Genomic DNA, 20,845 nt, shown 5'->3' on the forward strand with positions numbered 1-20,845 from the left:
ACCTTCGACCCTCCACCTTCCCTATCCTCTCCCTTCTTCCTCCAGCCCCACCAGGCCCCAGGGCCCCCCTCTCTTTCCTCCAGAAAATCACCCCAAAGGCAGCCCTGCCACTCTCCTGCTCCCAGGCCAAGTGGAGGAGGCAACATCTCATTCGGCCTCCAGGGAGCCTCTAGGATCGCTCAGGAGGGAACAGACCAGCCCTCCCCCCATGGAGTGTGCACTCCAATGCAGGCAGAAAGCCAAGAAGTGAAAAAATATCCCCTCGTTAAGCGGTGACAATAGTTAAGGGGAAAATCAGGCAGGGTAAGAGGGTTCCAGCCTCAAGCAGCGACGGCAGAAGTTGGTGTATAAAAACCGCAGCTCCCCAGCTCCCCAGGGGCTAAGTATGAGGTGTTCCCCACACTGGTTCCCAGAGGTGCCCCTTGGAATTGAGCCCTAGATGCCCACAGTGGGAACTGGCTTGACAAACCGTCCCCCATGTCTCACCTCTGCCCTCTCCGTGTTTCCAGAGACCATCTCCCATCTGAACCGATCTCATCAGATCTTTGTGCCAGGCTCAGCTTCTGGGGGAGCCCAAACTGAGACCCAGAGGTGGGGAGGCAGGAGTGGGAGCTGGTGGGAAAACAGGCCCTGTCCTCTCTGCTCAGGGTGCATCTCACTCCTCGAAATCAGTCATCCCACCCTTGGCCCCCCTGTGGGGGGCTGTCCTGTCCTGAGCCCTGTGTGCCTGTGGCCTCCTGGAGGTCAGGGGCCAGATGGGGCGCTCTGTGGGCGACGCCCCGGTGGCTTCGCAGCATGCTTTCCTGACGGCACAGAACTCTGGGATGGCTTCTGACCAGGAAGGGGCCCTCTGTCTTCAGCAGCACTGGGGTGGGGTGCATACAGGTCACTCTCCTCCCTTTCCTGGCCAGGTAGGGCTGTTTTGGCCATGGCGGGAGCAGCAAAAGGCAAGAAGCATGGACCCAGTCCATGCAGGATCTCCTGCCCAACTCGATGCCCCTGGAGCAGCTGCCCAGCTGGGGGGGCGTTGGATCCTTCTCCTGTGAGGGCCAAATCACAGGTCCCCCATTACAGCACGGATGCAGAGGCCAGCCACTGAGGCAGAGACTCCTGGCTTTCAACTGCAGCCCTGATCCCTGTAGGGCAGCCCTGGGCCGCAGCAGTGAACAAGACAGAAAACTCCCTGCCTTCGTGGAGCTGACATTCCAGAAGGGCTAAACAGACAAGAAACCGGATGAATAAGTAAGTGATCAAGTGTGTTAGAAGGTGACAAGGGATGTGGAGAAGATTGTGACAAGGAAAGGGACAGGGAGGGACGGTGGGGGCTGGAATAAAGCTATTTTACCCAGAATGGTCAGAGAAGGCCATTCTCAAAAGTGACATTTCAGCAAAGGCCTGAAGGAGGTGAGGGAGGGGGCCATGCAGTTATCTGGGGGAACAGCATCTAGGCAGAGGGGATAGCCAGTGAAAAGGCCCTGAGGCAGAAGCATGGTTGAGGAAGCGGGGAGGGCCATGTGGCTGGAGCAGAGTGAGTGAGGGGGAGAGGGAGGGGTGAGGTCAGGGAGGCTGGGTGGGGAGGCTGGGAGATCACTTGGAGTCTTGTATGTTAGAGTAAGACATTTTTTGTTGTTGTTTTTTTAAGGAAGGCGCGGCTCACAGTTGCCCATAAGGGGATCGAACCGGCACCCTTGGTGCTATTAGCACCATGCTCTAACCAACTGAGCTAACCAGCCATCCCCAAAGTAAGACCTTTGACTCTTTCTCCCAAGTGAGATGGGAGCTACTGCGGGGTTTGAGAAGAGGTGAGATGTGATGGGACTTAGGTTTTAAAGGGTCCCTGGCTGCTGGGGGAAGAGCAGGCTACCAGGGGACGAGGAGGACAGGGAACCCACTGGCAGGGGCTGCAGTCCTGCAGATGAGGGAAGATGGGGGCTCAGCCAAGGCGGTAATTTAGCTGGAAACAGTGAGAAGTGATTGATGTCTGGAAATGCTATGACATTCGAACCAACAGGATTTGCTGATAGTTTGGCTGTGAGTGTGAACAGGGGTCCAGGATGGCTCCAGGGCTTGGGCCTGAGCAGCTGGTGGGTGGGGAGCACAGTAGGAGGAATGATCTGGGGGAGACAGGAGCTCAGTTTTGGAGCCCGGAGTTGCCCATGAAGAGCCAAGTGGAGATGTCGCCTTAGTTTCCCCCAGAGGGCCTGCACTGGGGGCCGTGTGAGGAAGGGCCAGCCTGGGGCCAAACTGGTCTTCCAGTCCCAGGGCCCCAGCCCCCTGGCTGAGCCCCAGGCCTCTGAGTGCTCCTGGGGCCTCCCTTCAGCTCCCTCTGACGTGGGGAAGGCTGCTGGGCTTCCAGGCAGGTGCCGGGACAATAGGCCCACAGGGTGCAATGGGGTGGGGTTTGGAAATGCACCCTGGGAGGCTATTCTGGTGGGCTCTCTGTCCCAGAGTCTGGAAACAACACTGTAGGAGAGAGACAGAGCAAGCAAGACAGACCGTAGGGACCGAGGGACAGAAAACAATGAAGGAGAAGGGGACCGTGGCCTAGAGAAGGCAGCACGGGGGTGGGGAAGGTCAGGGCGGGCCTGAGGGTCTGGGGAGGGGACAGCGCCTTCTAGTTCTTGCCCAAAGAGCCTGCCCTTCAGGCCTCACCAGCCCTGTTCTGGCTGAGATGGAAGCAAGCCCCGCTGCAGAAGTTGAGGCAGGCCAGATGCCAGCCGGCCAAGGCCCTGGTGGGGAGGAGGGCGACGGGCCTCAGGGAAGCAGGGGGCAGATGGCGACAGTGTACCTGGGCTACGTGGCTGCCCGCTCCTGGGCAGATCTGCATCCCAGACCCTGCTCCTGCCACTTGAGACGTGTACTCTCAACCCCATGCCCTTAACCCCCAAGCGGGAGACCCCTGTGCCTAATACTCCGCAGGTGAACTAACACTCGCAGAAACGAACTGAACCACGTCAGCTTCTTGACACATATTCCTCCACCCGATCACAGGCCCAGGGATCCCTCCTCGGCCCTGCACAAAGTCTTCTGACCCCCAAGTGCCCAGGGGAAGAAGCTCCAGGATGTGGTGCCAGGGCCCAGCGAAGGACCCAGCCAGCTGGATGCTGGGCAGAGAAGGCAAGCGGGAGAAGAGGGCACACACTCTGCCTCCCAGGCACCGTAAGCATGCCCAAGCTTGCACACACCAACCCCCTGCCCCACTCAGGCTCGGATCGCCTCCGCACACAGGCCAAGGCTCTTCAGATCCGTCCCAGGGCCAACCCGGACCAGGTGTCCCCCACACACTGCAGCGAGCCAGGCCCGTCAGGCCCCTCTGTGCTCAGCTCCTCCCCAGGCCCCAGCCCCACCCGTCTGAGCAGCGGCAGAGGCGCCTCCGCAGTGCCCAGGCTGGCCCAGCAGCAGCGGAGTCTGTCCCCAGGAGCAATGCAGCAAGGGACAGAAGTTGGGGGAGGGAGGGCCATAGGCACCACCACGAGGGGTCTGCTCTCCTGTGCCCCAACATGGAGACTCGGGGCTTGCTGGGGGTGGCACAGGGGTCCTTTGGGAGACCTGGGCATCTAGGTCTGCAGGGAGAACAAGGAGGGGAAGGGCTCAAGCTTGGGGGAAAAGGAGAAAGATGCCTCCTCCCTGACCAGGGGGCTCGAAGCCCAGTGAGACCATGTGGGCCTGCAGGGAGGCCGTGGTGCAGGGGGTGGGACTGGGTCTGCTGGTCCCAAATGGCCAGGGCCTAGCAGTGCCCCCCGTTGCGGGGGAGACATCCTCACTTTTCCCTGCCCCCCACATACTCTAGCCTCAGCCTGGGGAGGGCCGGTGCAGTGGGTTACTGGAAGCTCCAGCGTCCCATAGCGCACTTCCCCCGGGAGGGGAGTGTTTCTACAGTCAGGGCTTGTGACAGTGGTGGAGAGAGGGACTGAAGTACAGAAGAGGAAAGGCAATCGGGGGGCAGTCCTCCTGATGGGGAGGGCTCAGGTTCTGAAGAGTGCCTCCAAAATGCTGGCTGCTCCCACCCCATCCAATGGCCCTGGCCCCTCAGGCCCTTCTGCTTGCTACCAAGTGCTGCTGGTGGGAAGGCAGGGTTAGTCCCAGGACCCCACTCTCCATGCAGCCTCTTCCAGCTGTCCCCGTCGGGATGCCTACCTGGGCCTGTCTTGGTACCAAGCCAGGGGCAGGTAGGAGCGCACTGCCCCTGCTGGGCCAAGCTGGGCCGGAGGAGCTTGCTGTCCTCCTTCTCCGTGGTGGCGGCAGGGAGGGGGCCTGGCGCCCAGGCTGGGGGCTCTGTCCTCTTGGGTTCCCTCCCCTCCACCGCTAGCTCAGGAAGGCAGCAGCACCAGAACTGCGGAAGCCAGCTCCCCGCCCCCCACCGCTGCCTCCTCCCCTCCCTCCTCCCGACCTGCCTCCTGCTCCAGCCACCCACCTCCTTCTGCTCGTTTCTATGGCAACCGGGCAATGCTCGCACAGACAGCCTCCTTCCCATGTACACCAGGGGACGCCTGCCTTCTACATGGCGCCTGCATCAACGCCGGCGGGGGCATGCTCCTTCACCTTCACAGAGACGCTGATGGACACGCAGGCTCACATGGCCACCCTGGGTTGTGGGGGACCCTGCTCCAGTCTCTTTCCTCTCTTCTCCTCGTGAGCCCGCCTCCAGACATACCAACCTGGCCTTGCAAGCTGCACCTTTCCATGCACTTCTCTCAAGACCTTGAAATCTGACTGAATGCTACTCTGTAAATATTTCTATTTGCTTACTCATTCATTCGCCTTCAGTCATACCTCGACATTTTATTTTATTTTGAGTCTTTTCTGGGTCACGCTGAGTGTGAGATGTTCATCCACAATCTCATTCCATAAGGTCCCATACCCATTTTACAGATTGGAAACTGAGGCCCACAGTAGTAAGACAACTTATCTGAGTATCCAGGACTCCTGGGTTCATTGTTAGCAGAGAGGCCTTGTGATTCCAAGTCTGGTGTTTCTCCCGTTGGCCAGAGCTGTCACACACCCCTCAGAGCAGACACCGAGGCTTGCACCACACACGTGATCCATACGCACCAACATGTATCCATGCACAAGTGCATCCCCAACAACACACTTACATATACAAACACCCATTACACACATCTGCGTACATGCATCTCCAAAAGCCTGTGTATCTACCTATACGTGCACAGGTAACACACACATATACATACACTGTTAACACTGATATCAGCGCATATAATCTTTAAAACACATGTACACACATCTACACAGATCCAGAACATACCACACACAAACCCATCCTACAGCAAATCACAGCTGGATAACGCTTGCCTCATTAGAAGGGATCAGTGACACAGGAAAAGTGTCCCAACCAGGGGATTAAACAATGAGCCACTTCCCTGGACAGGGGCTGACTCTGCTCTCCGCCCCCTCTAGGGATCAGACATTAATCTGCCCACTTTGTCTGAGCTCTGCTGTGGAGGACAGGGGTGGGGGTGGAGACAGGGTCCATCCTCCCCCACGCCCCTTGCCTCATTCTGGAAGTCCTCTGCCGGGTCCGACCTAGATCCCACCTAGAGCCCTTTGGCCTAGGGAGCTCACAGATGTCCTCGCCCACCTTCCTGGTTGCTGTCCAGTCCGCGGACGTGGAGCGATGAAAGGACAGAGTAAAACGGGCCCCTCCTCCTCAGAGGGAGTTCCATGCTTCAGACAGGCTTGCCGTCCTCAGCAGGGACCACATCCAGTGGGGGCGGGCAGGGGGAGGACAGACCAGGTGGGGACCTGGGCACAGGACACACACCCTGCCCCACAGAAAGCGCTGTCCCCAGCCCGTCACCACCTCAGAGGACCTCAGGCAGGGGGCACTGCAGCCCCCAGCCCCAGGGCAATTCTCAGGGACCCCACACAGCCCAGAAAGGACGGACTCAATCAGAGAGAACCAGAAGCCCACTGAAAACTAAGCAAGAAGCGGCCTTTTCCATGTGTCATCCCATCTGAGACCCCTCTCAATCATCAGACTGATGCCAATTAGATCAGACGATGCTATAAATTGTATGAAACAGCCTAATATCAGAAATGTCAAATGTGAGGGTGAAAATCATCCTGGAACAGATGAAACAGGTTATTTCATTCATTCAGTAGATATTTACTAGGTACCTACCACATGCCAGGGACTGTTTTAGGTGCTGGGACACAGCTATGGGCCAGAATCCCCACTGGTAACAAGCCAGTGGGTTTACTGAACTCCTGTTCTCCTGTGGTGTCTGTGAGTAACACAGCCACCCTGAAGTGAGGTCACAGGACTGAGAGGAAATGGGCTCCAAGGCGACAAAGCCAATAAATGCCTGGGCCGGGATTTGAACCCTCTGCCTGCCAAGTTTTTTCGAATGTTCCACTTTGGTTCCATTAAGAAAGATTTGGTTAGGAAACATGGCAACAGCCATCCAGTTTCTAGGAATTTCAGAGTCGAGTGTGCTTCTCAGCCTTACATCAAAGGCAGGACAGGGTCACGTGTACTTGCAATGCCAGTCAAATACTGGGCATGAGTGAGGACCTCAAAATGATAGGTGACTTCCAGCATGGCCTTCCTTGGGCCAGAAGGCTGGCATTGGGTGTCCCCAAACCTGGAGGTCCTCAGCAGAGGACCGGCAAGGAGGGTGGGGATGGCTGGCACCTGAGAACAGAGGCTCCCTGGAGAGCAGAGAGATCTCAGCTAGGGGGCTGGGAGGGATTGAGTTCCCAGGAGCTGTAAGCAGAGCCCCCTGCCCACCTGCTGGCCCCCAGCCCCAGATCATCTTTCTCCTAAAGAGCTGGCTCCATCCAGGGATACCAAAGACAGCTCTCACCCCACCACCCCTCTGTCAGCCTGCTCTGGCCCCATCTGCTGCCTGGCAGACCCCCGCGTTCTGCCCCCCCACACTCAGACAGTCTCTATGGCAGAAACTGACCCCTCGGTCACCCCTTCTTCCCCAGCTGGGGAAGCATCCACCCCTACCCCACCTCTGCTGTCAGCCTGATCCAGCTCCATCTGCTGTTGGGAGGGGCCCCCAAGTCACCTGTCTGCAGCCCTCTACTCCCCCACTTACAGGCCCCAGACAAGCCCAGGGAACCCCCCCACACACACACACACGATGCCTAACCTCAGCCCCTATTCCCGGACCTTAACCATGTTCCAGGACACCAGTGGGATCGGACTACAAATGAGGAAGGGGCCTCACCCAGGCCACAGAGCAGCTGCCCTCATGTCCCCAGAAGAAGCTGACCCCTTCTGTCACCACCTCCTTGCCCAACCCACCACCTCACTGCCCCACCCCCACCCCAGCCTGGCACAGTTATCCCACATGTTCCCAGAGCAAATGCAATCAGGGCTCATTAGCTGCTGCTTTGCATCTCATTTGCATAATGTTCCCATGACTGTCAAAATGCCAGAATCCTCCCCAGGCCCCTGCCCATGACAGGTGGGGCTGGCCAGCAATGAAGAAATGAAATGGGCAAGGTCCCTGAGGGTCTATGTGGGGGCTAAACATGTGGGGGCCAGAGCATCAGAGGGAGAAAACAGAGGCAACTTGGTTTCAGACCCTGAACGGCACCCAGAGGAGGGGCAATAGGTACTTACTGAGCACCTGCTAAGTCCGGGCACCATTACCCACTTGTTTTCCACAATGAGCCATTTCACAGGTGTGAAAACTGATGCTTTAAGACCTTGCTACTCAAAGTCTGGATCCCACCTGGGAGCTGGGAAGACGTGCAGCATCTCAGGTCCCACCCCAAACCTCCTGAATCCAAACCTGCATTGTCACAAGATCCTAGGAGATGACAGTGTGAGGAGTACGAGGTTGAGGGACTTGCCCTGGTGTCGGAACCGAGGCATGTCTGACCAAACCCCATGCTAGTGTCTTTAATACATTTAATAAATATTTCCTGAGCACCTACTATGTGCATCACTGCCCTAGGCAGTGGGACACAGCAGATAACCATGAGATAACCTCATGTACGTTTCATGCCAAAAGGGGAAGACATGCAACAAATAACAATACAAGTTCACAGGGTGATCAGTACTGCCAAGGAAAATAATGTGGGGTAAACAGGTAAAGAGGATGAATGGGGATCATTTCGGAATCTCTCTTTGAAGAGATGACATTTGAACAAAAACCTAAATAAAGGGGAACAGGGAGGTACGTGATGATTTGGGGGAAGGGTGTTTCTGGCAGAGGGAAGAGCAAGGGCCAATGTCCTGAGGTGAGGGTGAGCGAGGCACTGAAGGCACCCCAAAGCTGAGTGGATGGATGGATGGACTGATGGGGATGAGTGGATGGATGGAGGCAGAGAGAAGTAGACAAGGTAAAGACGAGGCAGGCCGAGGCCAGAACCTGCAGGGCCTTGTGGGCTGCGGTGAGGACGCTGGGCTTCATTCTAAGTATGAAGGGAAGCCATTGGTATTTTTGAGCAAGGGAGGGAAAGGATCCAATCTATGTTTTCAGAAGATTCCTGTGGCTTTTATGTGGCAGTGACTAGAAAGACTCAAAGGCTGGAGCAAGGAGACCAGTTAAGAGGTTTTTGCAATATTTATTCCCAATAGAAATGAGTACTTGTGGCCACTAAAACACATGCCCAAGAACATTTACAGCAGTTTTGTTCTTAATAGCTCCAAACTGGAAGCAACCCATCCACAGAAAACTAGATAAACAAATTGTGTGGTGTGCTGCATGTCGTAGGGGTAGTTTGCTTTTCCACTGTGCAAATTCTACCACATGATTTGCTCACACAGCTGAATACTATACAGCAGTGAAAAACATCCAACTACATACAACCACATGGAAAAATCTCAAGACATCTTGTGGAGCAAGAGACACCAAACTTAAAAGAACATACATAATGGATTCTACTTATATAAAGCTCAAGAACCGGTAAATCTGGACATCTGGTGCCTGGGCAAAACGGAGGTGATGCACTCACTTCTCCCTATTCCTTCTGCAAAGGACAGCTAAAACCCTGGACATTACATATAAAACGAACCTATGAAGACTCTAAAAGGGGAGAGAAGAGGGCAGGCTAGGGACCTCAGGACCCAAGGAACAACACAGCAGTGAGTTCTCTGGCTTTCGTTTTTGCCCACTATTTTCCAGATTGGTTGCTGGAGAAGTCAGCAACCCAGAAATACCAATGAGTGTGGACAAAACCAGCTCTAAGAAAAGCCTGCTCTCTCTAGCCAAAAGACTAGGAAAGGTGCAGTCTAGCAAGACAAAAACCTTTAAAACAATAAATGCCATACTCTAGCCAAACACCATGGAAAGAAACTGCAGCCCGAGCCCTCCCACCACTCCCAGGAGCGGGGGCTGAATGGCAAGCTGAGCCTGGCTGTCACCAGTGCCCCATCCCCCACCACCAGGGTGGTAACAAAGAAAACTGAGTGGGAAGCCAGGACTTTCATCCCCACCCAGCACCCTCCCCTCCATGATGGGTTGGTGTCAGAAGAGGCCTAGTCAGGACTGTAACCATCACCCAGCAGTAACAGGTCAGTAAAGACCACATTGGGAGCCGTGACAAGGCATCCCTCCCTTCCCAGGCAGGGACGTGTCAGTGGAGTTCTAGTGGGAAGCTGGAACTCCCACCCCTGCCCAGTAGGAAGGAGGCACCCTTGTCCCCCACAAGGTGCCAATTAAGGTCAAGTAGGGAACCTGGACTTTCACCCCTACCTGGCACCAATAAGGTACAGTGTTGGAGGAGGGCAGCAAAGACAGAAGACTTAAATAAGAGTCCATGTCTCATAAAATAACACCCTAACGTCCAGGATTCAAGAAAAAAAAAATCATCTGTCATACCAAGAACCAGGAAAATTTCAATCTGAATGAGAAAAGGCAAACAACAGATGCCAACACCAGGATGACACAAATATGGAATTACCTGATTAAGGATGTTAAAGCTGCAACCTTAAAAATGTTTCAGGTGCGGCCGGATGGCTCAGCTGGTTAGAGCGCGAGCTCTGAACAACAGGGTTGCTAGTTCGATTCCCACATGGGCCAGGGAGCTGCGCCCTCCACAACTAGATTGAAGACAATGAACTGCCACTGAGCTTCTGGAGGGGTGGCCGGATGGCTCAGCTGGTTAGAGCGCGAGCTCTCAACAACAAGGTTGCTGGTTAAATTCCCACATGGGATGGTGGGCTGCGCCCTCTGCAATTAAAGATTGAAAATGGCGACCGGACTTGGAGCTGAGCTGCGCCCTCTACAACTAGATTGAAGGACAACTACTTGGAGCTGATGGGCCCTGAAGAAACACACTGTTCCCCAGTATTCCCCAATAAAATGTATGAAAAAAAAAAGTTTCAGCCAGCAATAATGAATACACTTGAAACAAATGAAAAAACAGAAAGCTTCAACAAAGAAATAGAAGATATAAAGAAGAATCAGCTTGAAATTTTAGAACTGAAAGCTCATTAGATGAGCTCAAAAGCAGAATGGAACAGAGGGAAAAGATAAGTGAACTTGAAGATAGAGATTTCCCAATCTAAACAACAGAAAGAAAATGGACTGGGGCGGGGGGGGGGGGGGAAGAACACAGCCTTAGGAAATTGTGGGCCTATAACAAAAGATCCAACATTCTGTTAGAGTCCCAGAGGAGGTGAAAGAGTATGGCTCTAAAAAAGTATTCAAAGAAACAGTGGCTGAAAAAAACACACCCAAATTTGGAGAAAAACATATCTACAGATTAGAAGCTTAGTAAACTCCAAACAGGTAATCTAGAAGGAGTCTACTCCAAGACACATCAAAATCGAACTCCTGAAAACTAAAAACAAAGAAAAAATTCTGAAATCAGAGAGAGAGCGAGAGAGAGAGAGGTGACACTTTACCCAAAAAGGAAAAACAATTCAATGACAGTGGATTTCTCATCAGAAACCATGGAGGACAGAAGTGACAGAGGGTAGGTTTCAATTGCTGAAAGAAAAAAACTGTTAACTCAGAAAACTATACTCAGTGAAAATATCCTTCAGGACATAAGGAAAAATCAAGACATTCTCAAATGAAGGAGAACTAAGAGAATTTGTTGTTAGTAGGCCTACCGTAAAAGAATGGTTGAGAGAAATTCTTGAAACAGAAAGGAAATGATGAAAGAAGGAATCTTGGAGCATCAGGGAGGAAGAGAGAACAAGAGAAGAGTAAAAATATGGGTAAATATGGTAGACTTTCCTTGTCTTCAAGAGTTTTCTAAATTATGTTTGAGGGTTGAAACAAAAATTATGACATTCACTGATGTGTTTCTCAAAGTATGTAAAGGAAACGCTTATTAAAATTAGATTATAAGTGAGGGAGGGTAAAAGGACCTAAAGGGAGATAAATTTTGTACACTTCCCTTGAACTGGTAAATACTGACACCAGTAGACTGTGATAAATTGTGTATAAAAAAGTTATACCTAGGGGAACAACTGAAAAAATCTGTACAAAGAGACACACTCAAAAACACTACAGGTAGGGCCGGCCCAGTGGCTCAGGCGGTTAGAGCTCCATGCTCCTAACTCCGAAGGCTGCCGGTTCGATTCCCACATGGGCCAGTGGGCTCTCAACCACAAGGTTGCCAGTTCAACTCCTTGAGTCCCAGAAGGGATGGTGGGCTCCGCCCCCTGCAACTAAGATTGAACATGGCACCTTGAGCTGAGCTGCCGCTGAGCTCCCGGATGGCTCAGTTGGTTGGAGTATGTCCTCTCAACCACAAGGTTGCCAGTTCGACTCCCGCAAGGGATGGTGGGCTGTGCCCCCTGCAACTAGCAACGGCAACTGGACCTGGAGCTGAGCTGCGCCCTCCACAACTAAGACTGAAAGAACAACAACTTGAAGCTGAACAGAACCCTCCACAACTAAGATTGAAAGGACAACAACTTGACTTGGAGAAAAGCCCTGAAAGTGCACACTGTTCCCCAATAAAGTCCTGTTCCCCTTCCCCAATAAAATCTTTAAAACAAAACAAACAAAAAAAACAACAACACTACAGGTAAATCAGGAATGGGCAAGTCTAATGTACAGAGATAGAAGTCAGAACAGCAGTTGTTCCTGAAAGCTATCAGTGAAGGTGCCTTCTGGCATCCTGGCAAGGTTCTCTGTCCTGATCTGAGTGGTGGTTTCACAGGTGTTTACATATGTACAAATGCAGTCAGTAGTATATCTAAGATTTGTGAACCTCGCTGTATATATACAAGGTGTGTTCAAAAAATAAAGTGAATGTTTAACTTTTAAAAATGTATTACAATAGGGCCAGCCCGGTGGCTCAGGAGGTTGGAGCTCTGTGTTCCTAACTCCGAAGGCTGCCGGTTCGATTCCCACATGGGCCAGTGGGCTCTCAACCAAAAGGTTGCCAGTTCAATTCCTCGAGTCCCGCAAGGGATGGTGGGCTCCACCCCCTGCAACTAAAATTGAACACGGCACCTTGAGCTGAGCTGCCAGTGAGCTCCCGGATGGCTCGGTTGGTTGGAGTGCGTCCTCTCAACCACAAGGTTGCCGGTTCGACTCCCGCAAGGGATGGTGGGCTATGCCCCCTGCAACTAGCAACGGCAACTAGACCTGAGCTGCGCTTTCCACAACTAAGACAAAAAGGACAACAACTTGAAGCTGAACAGTACCCTCCACAACTAAGAATGAAAGGACAACAGCTTGACTTGGAAAAAAGTCCTGGAAGTACACACTGTTCCCCAATAAAGTCCTGTTCCCCTTCCCCAATAAAAAAAAATCTAAAAAAAAATATGTATTACAATAAAAGACACATTGCCATTATCCCCCTCGAAATACTCCCCCTCGATTCAGACATACTGATCCCATTGTTCTTGCCACTTTCTGAAGCAGTTCTGGAAGTCCTCTTTTGTGAGCGTCTTTAGCTGTGCTGTCGTGGCTGCCTCCATGCCCTGGATTGACTCAAAACGTTTTCCTTTCATGATCATTTTGACTTTGGGGAAGAGCCAGAAGTCACATGGTGCCAGATCCGGTGAAAAAGGTGGATGAGGACACACTGTAATGTCTTTATTTGACAGAGATTTCTGTACCAGAAGCGATGTGTGACATGAGCGTTGTCACGATGGAGGATGAAGTAAAGACACTCACGAAAGAGGACTTCCAGAACTGCTTCAGAGAGTGGCAAGAGCAATGAGATAAGTGTGTTCGAATCGAGGGGAAATACTTTGAGGGGGATTAATGACTATGTGGTTTTTACTGTAAAAATTTTTTAAAATTAAAACATTCACTATATATTTTTTTATCACACCTCGTATGTTATACGTCAATTAAAAAATTAAAAGAGGCTATTGCAACCACCCAGGTGAACGATGAAGGTGCGGTGGTGCAGTCTGATCCAGGGCACCCTCTGGGCACAGGCCTTGCTGTGGCTTGGCTGGACTGGCCCCATGCCCACACTCGGCGCACGCCAGCAGCCACGTTCCCACCTCTGGTATCGCAGGGAAATTAAACTGAACAAGGATGCTCACAACCGTAGTCTGACACAGCGGCTCCCACCGCGAGTGCTGGGCATACAGCTGGCGCTCAGTCCATGCTCCAGTGTGGCTGACAAGACTCACAGCCCCTCACGGCCAGCTGGTGTTCAGATGCCCAGAGCACTGTCCTCCCCGTTACTCTCTGGAGGCTGTACTCACCTCTGTATTACACACAAGAAATGGAGAATGAGAGACGCTAGGGAATTTCTCCAAAGTCCCACAGCTCATGGCAACTGGAATTAGGCCTCTTCCCCTTCCAGGGGCTGTCAGGACCCTCTGGAGGTTTGTATAGAATGGAGATTCTGGCCACAGCCACAGATTCTAATTCAGCAGAGGTTTCAGGTGCCTATCGCTGCATAACAAAGCTCCCCAGAATTTAGTGACTAAAAACAATGATTTACTGTATTTCATGATTGTGTGGATTGCCTGGGTCAAGCTTAGTGGTTCTTCTCTCCCACATGGCCTCAGATGTGGCTGAAATGTCCAAGGCGGCTTCCTCCTTCACTTGCCCCTCAGCGCAGATGGCCAGTGTAGCTGGCAGCTGGGTGCCTGGCCCTCCCCTCCACGCTCCCACCCCATCTTTCTCCCCATGTGGTCTCTCCAGCAGGGTCCCTGGGCCTGCTTACATGGTAGCTCAGGGCTCCAAGAGTGACCATTCCAAGAGGACAAGTTCCAACATGTAAGCACTTATCTATCAAGCTTCTCCTGGCATGCTGGCCAATGTCTCATGGCAAGTCACATGGCCAACCCCAGAGTCAATGCAGGTATGGGGGGGCTACACCAAAGTGTCTAGCAGGAGGTGGGGTTCACAGGTGGAACGCCAATGTACGAGACCACCACAAGAAGTCTGTGGTGCGGCCCAGGAATTTGCATTTTTATTACCTTATTTCTAGGTTGTCCCCCATTGTGATACAGGTATTCCAGTGACCACACTTCAAGAACGGGTCCTAGACTATAATATCTATTCTATAATGCCACCATCGAAGAGGCTTTCAAATCTCCCTGCCTTTTCTAGTCACTGCTCAAACGGAATGTCACACACAATCGCTGTCCTGGGGGGCTGACAGCCCAGGGCAGACACCCACACACTGAGACATTGAAAGCTGTGCAAGCACAGGGAATAGAGTCAGTAATATTATAGTAATTATGTGTGGTTTCAGATGGGTACTAGACTTATCAGGGTGATCACTCCGTAAGGTAATATAAATGTCTAATCACCATGGTGTACACCTGAAACTAATATAATATTGTGTGTCAATTGTAATTGAAAACTAAAAAAATTATTTTAAAAAAATGCTGTTCAGACACTGGCTTCTTCAACAAGCCTGGGACTCTGGCTTTTAGTCCTGACTCGGCCACATCTCAGCAAGGGATCTTGCACAGGTGGCTCCCCTCAAAGTGGGGGAGTTGGACCAGATTAGCAATTTCTAACCTCTGCACCACCGAGGGGCCCTTGATGTATCTTCACCCAAGGAGCCCGATGTTTTGAAAGATTTTTCTCTACCAAACAAGCTCCATATGATAGTAATTTTTTTTTAAACTGGAAAACAAATGACTTTTTACTCAATTATCAGGTAGCATTTCTAATCGGCATGAGATAACCAACATTTCTGTGCTGAACTGAGAGAATTCCCACCATAAGCAAAAGGCTCTGAGGTATTGGATAGATTGGGCTGCCTCTGCTTGGGAAATGCTCGACTGGGGCACAGCTTTTTGCAATATTCAAAACAACCGAGCCCCTGCCTGGAATTATGGGGGCTTTCGGCTGAGACCAACGGGACAGGGTGTCCTGTAAGTCAGGGCCGTCTAGCTGAGCAGTCTGTGTGCGGAGTGCCGGCTGGGACCCAGCACGAGCCAGCACCCTGCCGAGTGCCACGGGAGAGCTCTGGGCGTATAAGGTGGCATCATCCATTGATGATTTAAATTTAAGTTGAACAGAATTAAATAAAATTGAAAATCAATTCCTGAAAAAAAGAAAATCAATTCCTCAGTTGCACTTGCCACATTTCAAGTGCTCAGCGGCCACATGTGTCAGCGGCCACCATCTGGACAGAGCAGATATAGAACATTTCCACCAATGCAGAAAGTTCAAATGGACAATACTGGAAGGTATAGTCAAAAAATTACAAACGTAGGCATGTCCAATGTTCCATGCTTGATGGGGCCCAAAAGGAGAGTTCCTGCACATCAAATTCTAGCTGAGCAATTGCTCATAAGATACGATGGAGCTACATTTCTTGGGTAAAAAAAAACTAATTGGCTCCAAAACAGTGCAAAAAATCACACTTAGGGATGCAGCCAACCTTTAAAATCACACACTAAATTTAGAGAGGAAAAAATTAAGCTCCTCATAAAACTGTGTTCCCCAATAATGGTAATTATTGGAGTAAGCCACTAAGTATGACCCCTGCCATAACCACACCCCCTCAAGAGTCCCCCCACCCCCAAGAGAAGAGAGTGACGGGCTGTGAGTTTGCTCATCCTGACAAACACAACCCTCTAACCCTGCAAGTCCCATACTTTATATTCTAGAGCATTTCTGAGTCTACTTCTAAAGTAAGGGCTGCTCTGCAAGGGGGCAGAGCGGGAAAGGTGGTGGGATGTCTGGTTCCTTGTGAAAGGAGCTTTTAGTAGCAGATGCTGTTGGTTGTCAAACCAACAGCCCTTGTTCATCTGCCCTTGCCAACCAGAGTCCCGCCTGCAGCGACTCAGAGGAAATGCTGAGTGGCCTAAGGCAGGGTTTCTCACCTTGGGCATGACTGACCCAAAAGGGCTGGACCATTCTTTGTGGGGGGCTGTCTTGTGCACGGTCAGAGGTTTGGTAGCATCCCTGTCCTCTACCCACTGATGCCAAGAGCACCCACCCTTGAGTTGTAACAAACAAAAATGTCTGCAGACATTGCCAAATGTCCCCTGGGGGGCAGAATCGACCCGGTTGAGAACCACTGGCCTACAGCTTAAACTCTAAGCCAGTGGTTCTCAAACTTGAACATGCATCAGAATCATCATCTAAAGGACTTGGTAAAACACAGATTGCGGGACCTCAGCCCCAAAGTTTCTGATTCAGTGGGTGGTGTGAGGTAGCACTCAAGAACTGGTATTTCTATCAAGTGCCTAGGTCGTGCTGACGCTCCTGGTCAAGGCACCCCACTTTGGGAACCACTGATCTCAGTCATTTGTGACCCTCCTGTTCCCCTGGACAGTCAGACCAGAGGGAAAGGGCTTCCAGGAAACGTTTCTTGTTGAAGATAAGAGACTTGTGTTCTTGGATATTGTGGAGTCTGCATGTAATGTCTGGAGCTCTGGCGGACATCTTGTGACCTCAGGAGGAGCTAGCTGAGAGGTAAACCTACCCACCGAGGACGGAAAGAAGCTGGTTCCTGCAGGTGGTTGAGCCCCAGAACTAACCAATGCTGGAGCTGTCCTCGGGAGATCCTGGAGAGTGACATAACGTGACTTCCTTTTTGTTTAAGCAAGTGGTTTCCAAACTTTGCTGCCCATTGGAATACCTGGGAGGCTTTAAAAACTTGCTCCACATCAAGTAAGTCAGGATCTCTGATTGTAGGACCCAAGAATTAGTGTTTTTTAAATGTTCTCCCGGGAGTTTCAATGTGCAGCCAAGTGTGAGAACCCTTGCTACTGAAAGTGTGGTTGGTGGGCTATCAGCATTAGCAGTACCTGGAAGCTTGTTAGAAATGGAGCATCTCAGGCCCCACCCCTACTCTGAGACTCACTGACTCAGATTCTGTATTTTCACAGGTAATGTGTGATCTGTATGCACAGCAAAATTTGAGAAACAATACTTTAAGCCATCTTGAGTTGGTTTTTCTGTCCTTAGCACCTCAACTGCTACCATCTTTAATAGGTCTGCAGGACCCACATATCTGAACACGGTGCACATATTTAAATCATATTGAAATGATTCTTTCAAGGGAGACCCCAGTACTTTCCCCAACACTGAAAGCACTGTGACCATGTCTCATAAAGCTGACCATGCCCACACCTACAGCACAGGAATTTCACATCATGGCACACACTCTTGAGAAAATCTTACATGTGCTCAGGAAAACAAACACGGAAATGGCCTTTGCAATTAACAAACCTCACAAAAGGGAGAAAACCTAAGTGTCCATATTAGGGAAAACAGATAAATTATGATATATTCATATTACCATTACATTGCTAGCATTTACTGAGCAGACACTGTCCTAAATGTTTAACATGGATCACCTTGTTTAACCCCATAGCTTCCCTATAAGGCAGGAATTATTATTATCCCCATTTTATGGATGAGGAAACTGAGGTACAGAGTAGTAACTTCCCAAGTTACCGCACAAAACTCACTGAGCTAGATGGAACTTGAAACCAGTATGGCTGTAGAACTGACCTAATCGTCACAGTAGCCTGCCTCACAGGTAAAAAAATCTTCCCACCCCCTGACCTTTCTGCATAGATGTACCCATTCCTTCCACATTCACACCCAAGCCTATCACAGCGCCTGTAATCCTTAAGCATAACTATTATTTTCATGCCAATCCTCTGGCCCGCCTTAGAGTGCGTCTCAACCAAGATGCACGTGAGAATCACGTGGCACCCTTTTTTAAAAAACCGTGGTAAAATATACATAACATTTACTCTTTTAACCATTTTTAAGTGTACAGTTCAGTGGCATTAAGCATATTCACATTGTTACGCAACCATCACCACCATCCATCTCTAGAAGGTTTTCATCATCCCAAACCGAAATTCTGTCCCCGTAAAATAATAACTCCCCATTCCTCCTCCCCCCAGCCCCTGGCAACCACCACACCATTCTACCTTCTGTGTCTGTGGATTTGTCTACGCTGGGCACCGCATATAAAGTAGAATCACACAATATTTGTCATTTTGTGTCTGGCTTCTTTCACTCAGTATAATGTTTTCAAGATTCATCCATGTTGTAGCATGGATCAGAATTTCATTCCTTTTTAAGGCTGACTGATATGCTATCGTATGTAAATGCTACACTTTGTTTAGCCATTCATCCACCGATGGACATTTGGGTTGTTTTCACCTTTGGCTGTTGTGTAGAATGCTGCTATGAACACTGGTGTTCCAGTACTTGTTTGAATTTCTGCTTTCAATTCTTTTGGGTAGATACAGAGATGTGGAATTTTGGATCATATTCTATGTTTAACATTTTGATGACCCACCAAATTGTTTTCCAAAGTGGCTGTACCATTTTACATTTCCATCAGCAATGCAGAAGAGTTCCAATTTCTCCACATCTTCACCAACACTTGCTATTTTCTGTTTTTTAAAATGTTTATTTATTAATTTTAACATAACTACAATAAACCCATTGTCTGTTAATATAAATTACATATTTTATAAAAAAATACATTTTCCAAAACAAATGAAAAATTTGTGAAAACAGTAGCATTGGTTTATATTTTTACAACTCTCATTAATGTCTGGCTTGAGAAGACAGCTGGAGTCTCTTTTCTATTTCTCCATTCAGTCTGTTACAATATAATATATCATGTAGCTTCTGGAAAATTCCATTCATGAGTGAATGAGAGTGAAAAAGGCAAATAAAAACTCAGTATCATTTTGAAAATAGTTTTGATTTCGTAGACCTTCTGAAAGGGAGGGATTTGGGGACTCCCAGAGGCCCTGGAACCACTCTCTGAAAAGCACAACTGACTCTAGGATAATAATCTGCCTCTGACTTTACTATTGGAGCTCAGACACCATAGAGCTGCGTGTTAACTTGCCGACTTACGTCAATTAGAAAAGACAATCCAAAGATTATAATTTTATGGTCCGGAGTAACATTAACCATTTTTATATCTAGCCTAAAATCTTAGCCTTACATTCTTTATTTAAACAAAACTCATGTAAATACACAGGTCTTCAACTGCTCTTGGTACTTTCATGGTCTTTCTAGTTTCCTTATTAATGATTTAATAAATTAACACATTTTCATTCTATATTTGTATGAGAGTCTTGTTTTTATTACTAAAAATTATATTTCGACAACATTCTTTACCTCAGGAAACCTCCTCAAAAACCTGTAATATACCCGTATTATTATGTCTCTTTTACAGAGGAAAAACTTGAGGCTCCAGACGTGCAAGAGACTTCTCGAGGATGAGATCGCTCAGCAATGTGAGCCCCAGTGATTTCTCAGGTTTGGTTCTGGTATCATCTTCCTGGACTTTCTATGCTGGATTCGTGACAATCTCCTGGTTCACATACTCTTTTCTCTCTCACAGGCTGAGATATAGGAAGGGAAATACTGGAAAAATTCCTTGCACACCAGTAGCCTTAGATGGGAGATGCTGGAGATATGTTTCACCAAGCATTTTGTCATTTCAGGACAAAACGAGAAAAATCAATTTTGTGAGTTTGATGGAGGTTCTCAAAATGTGTTCTTTTGTTGTTGTTGTTGTTTTTGATAATAGCCATCCTAGTGGGTGTGAAGCAGTATCTCATTGTAGTTTTGATTTGCATTTCCCTAATGATTAATGATGTCGAACATCTTTTCATGTGCCTATTAGCCATCTGTGTATCTGCTTTGGAGACATGTCTATTCAAGTCCTTTGCTCATTTTTCAACTGGGTTATTTGGATTTTTGTTGTTTAGAGGAATTCCTCATATATTCTGAATATTAATCCCCTATCAGATATATTGCAAACGTTTTCTCCCATTCTTTTCACTCTCTTGATGGTGTCCTTTGATGTACAAAAGTTTTAAATTCTGATGAAGTCCAGTTTATTTGCTTTTTCCTTTTTTTTTGCCAAATCCAATGCCATGAAGATTCCCCCTATATGTTTTCTTCTAAGAGTTTTACAGTTTTAGTTCTTACATTTAGGTCTTTGGTCCACTTTAAATTCATTTTTGAATACGGTGTAAGGTAAGGGTCCAACTTCACTTTTTTGCATGGGGATATCCAATTTTCTTACCTAGGACACTTTTAAAACCCCTCGAGACCAGGCTGCATCCCAGAATCTCTGTGGTGGGGCCCAGGCATCAGTAATTCAAAGTTCCCAACGTGGTTCCCAAGCGCACCCTGGGCTGAGAACCACTATCCAACTGCACTGCAATCTTCCTGTCCCAGGCCATCTGGTACTGGTCTCTGTATTCCCACTGTCTCGCACACGCATGGCCCATGGAGGTATTTGGTGGGGTTTATGCTGGGCCTGGAGGGACTGTGGGAGAGTCTAGCCCTGGAACTTCTCAAACACACGAGTTCCCCAGCACCTTCTATGCCTGCCCAGTGCTGTGCCAGGGGCATCCAAGGAGATGAAAAAGAACCAGCATGGGTTCAGCCCAAGGGAGCGTGGGTGGGCTTGGGAGAGGCCACAGACTCAGATAGTAACAGAGTGCTGGACAGTGTGGGGCTGGCTG

At 49.6% G+C, this 20,845-nt stretch overlaps 1 protein-coding gene across 5 annotated transcripts in view; it reads right to left on the reverse strand.

Moving 5' to 3' along the window:
* The window catches only part of PACSIN1 (protein kinase C and casein kinase substrate in neurons 1), a 58,019-nt gene that overhangs the window by 14,104 nt on the left and 23,070 nt on the right, over window positions 1-20,845 (reverse strand). The window contains exon 1 of one of the 5 annotated variants that reach the window (XM_019738802.3): window positions 4,138-4,339. The exons of 3 other annotated variants lie outside the window; for them this stretch is intronic. The gene's annotated coding sequence lies outside the window, so the exon portion shown is untranslated. Of the gene's footprint in view, window positions 1-4,137; window positions 4,340-20,845 lie in introns of those variants that run through there. One more of the 5 variants, XM_074332817.2, reaches the window with a different exon arrangement.

The sequence above is a fragment of the Rhinolophus sinicus genome, chromosome 2, assembly GCF_057876585.1.
Source record: "Rhinolophus sinicus isolate RSI-liver-muscle chromosome 2, RSI-T2T, whole genome shotgun sequence".
In the NCBI taxonomy this organism is placed as follows: Eukaryota; Metazoa; Chordata; class Mammalia; order Chiroptera; family Rhinolophidae; genus Rhinolophus; species Rhinolophus sinicus.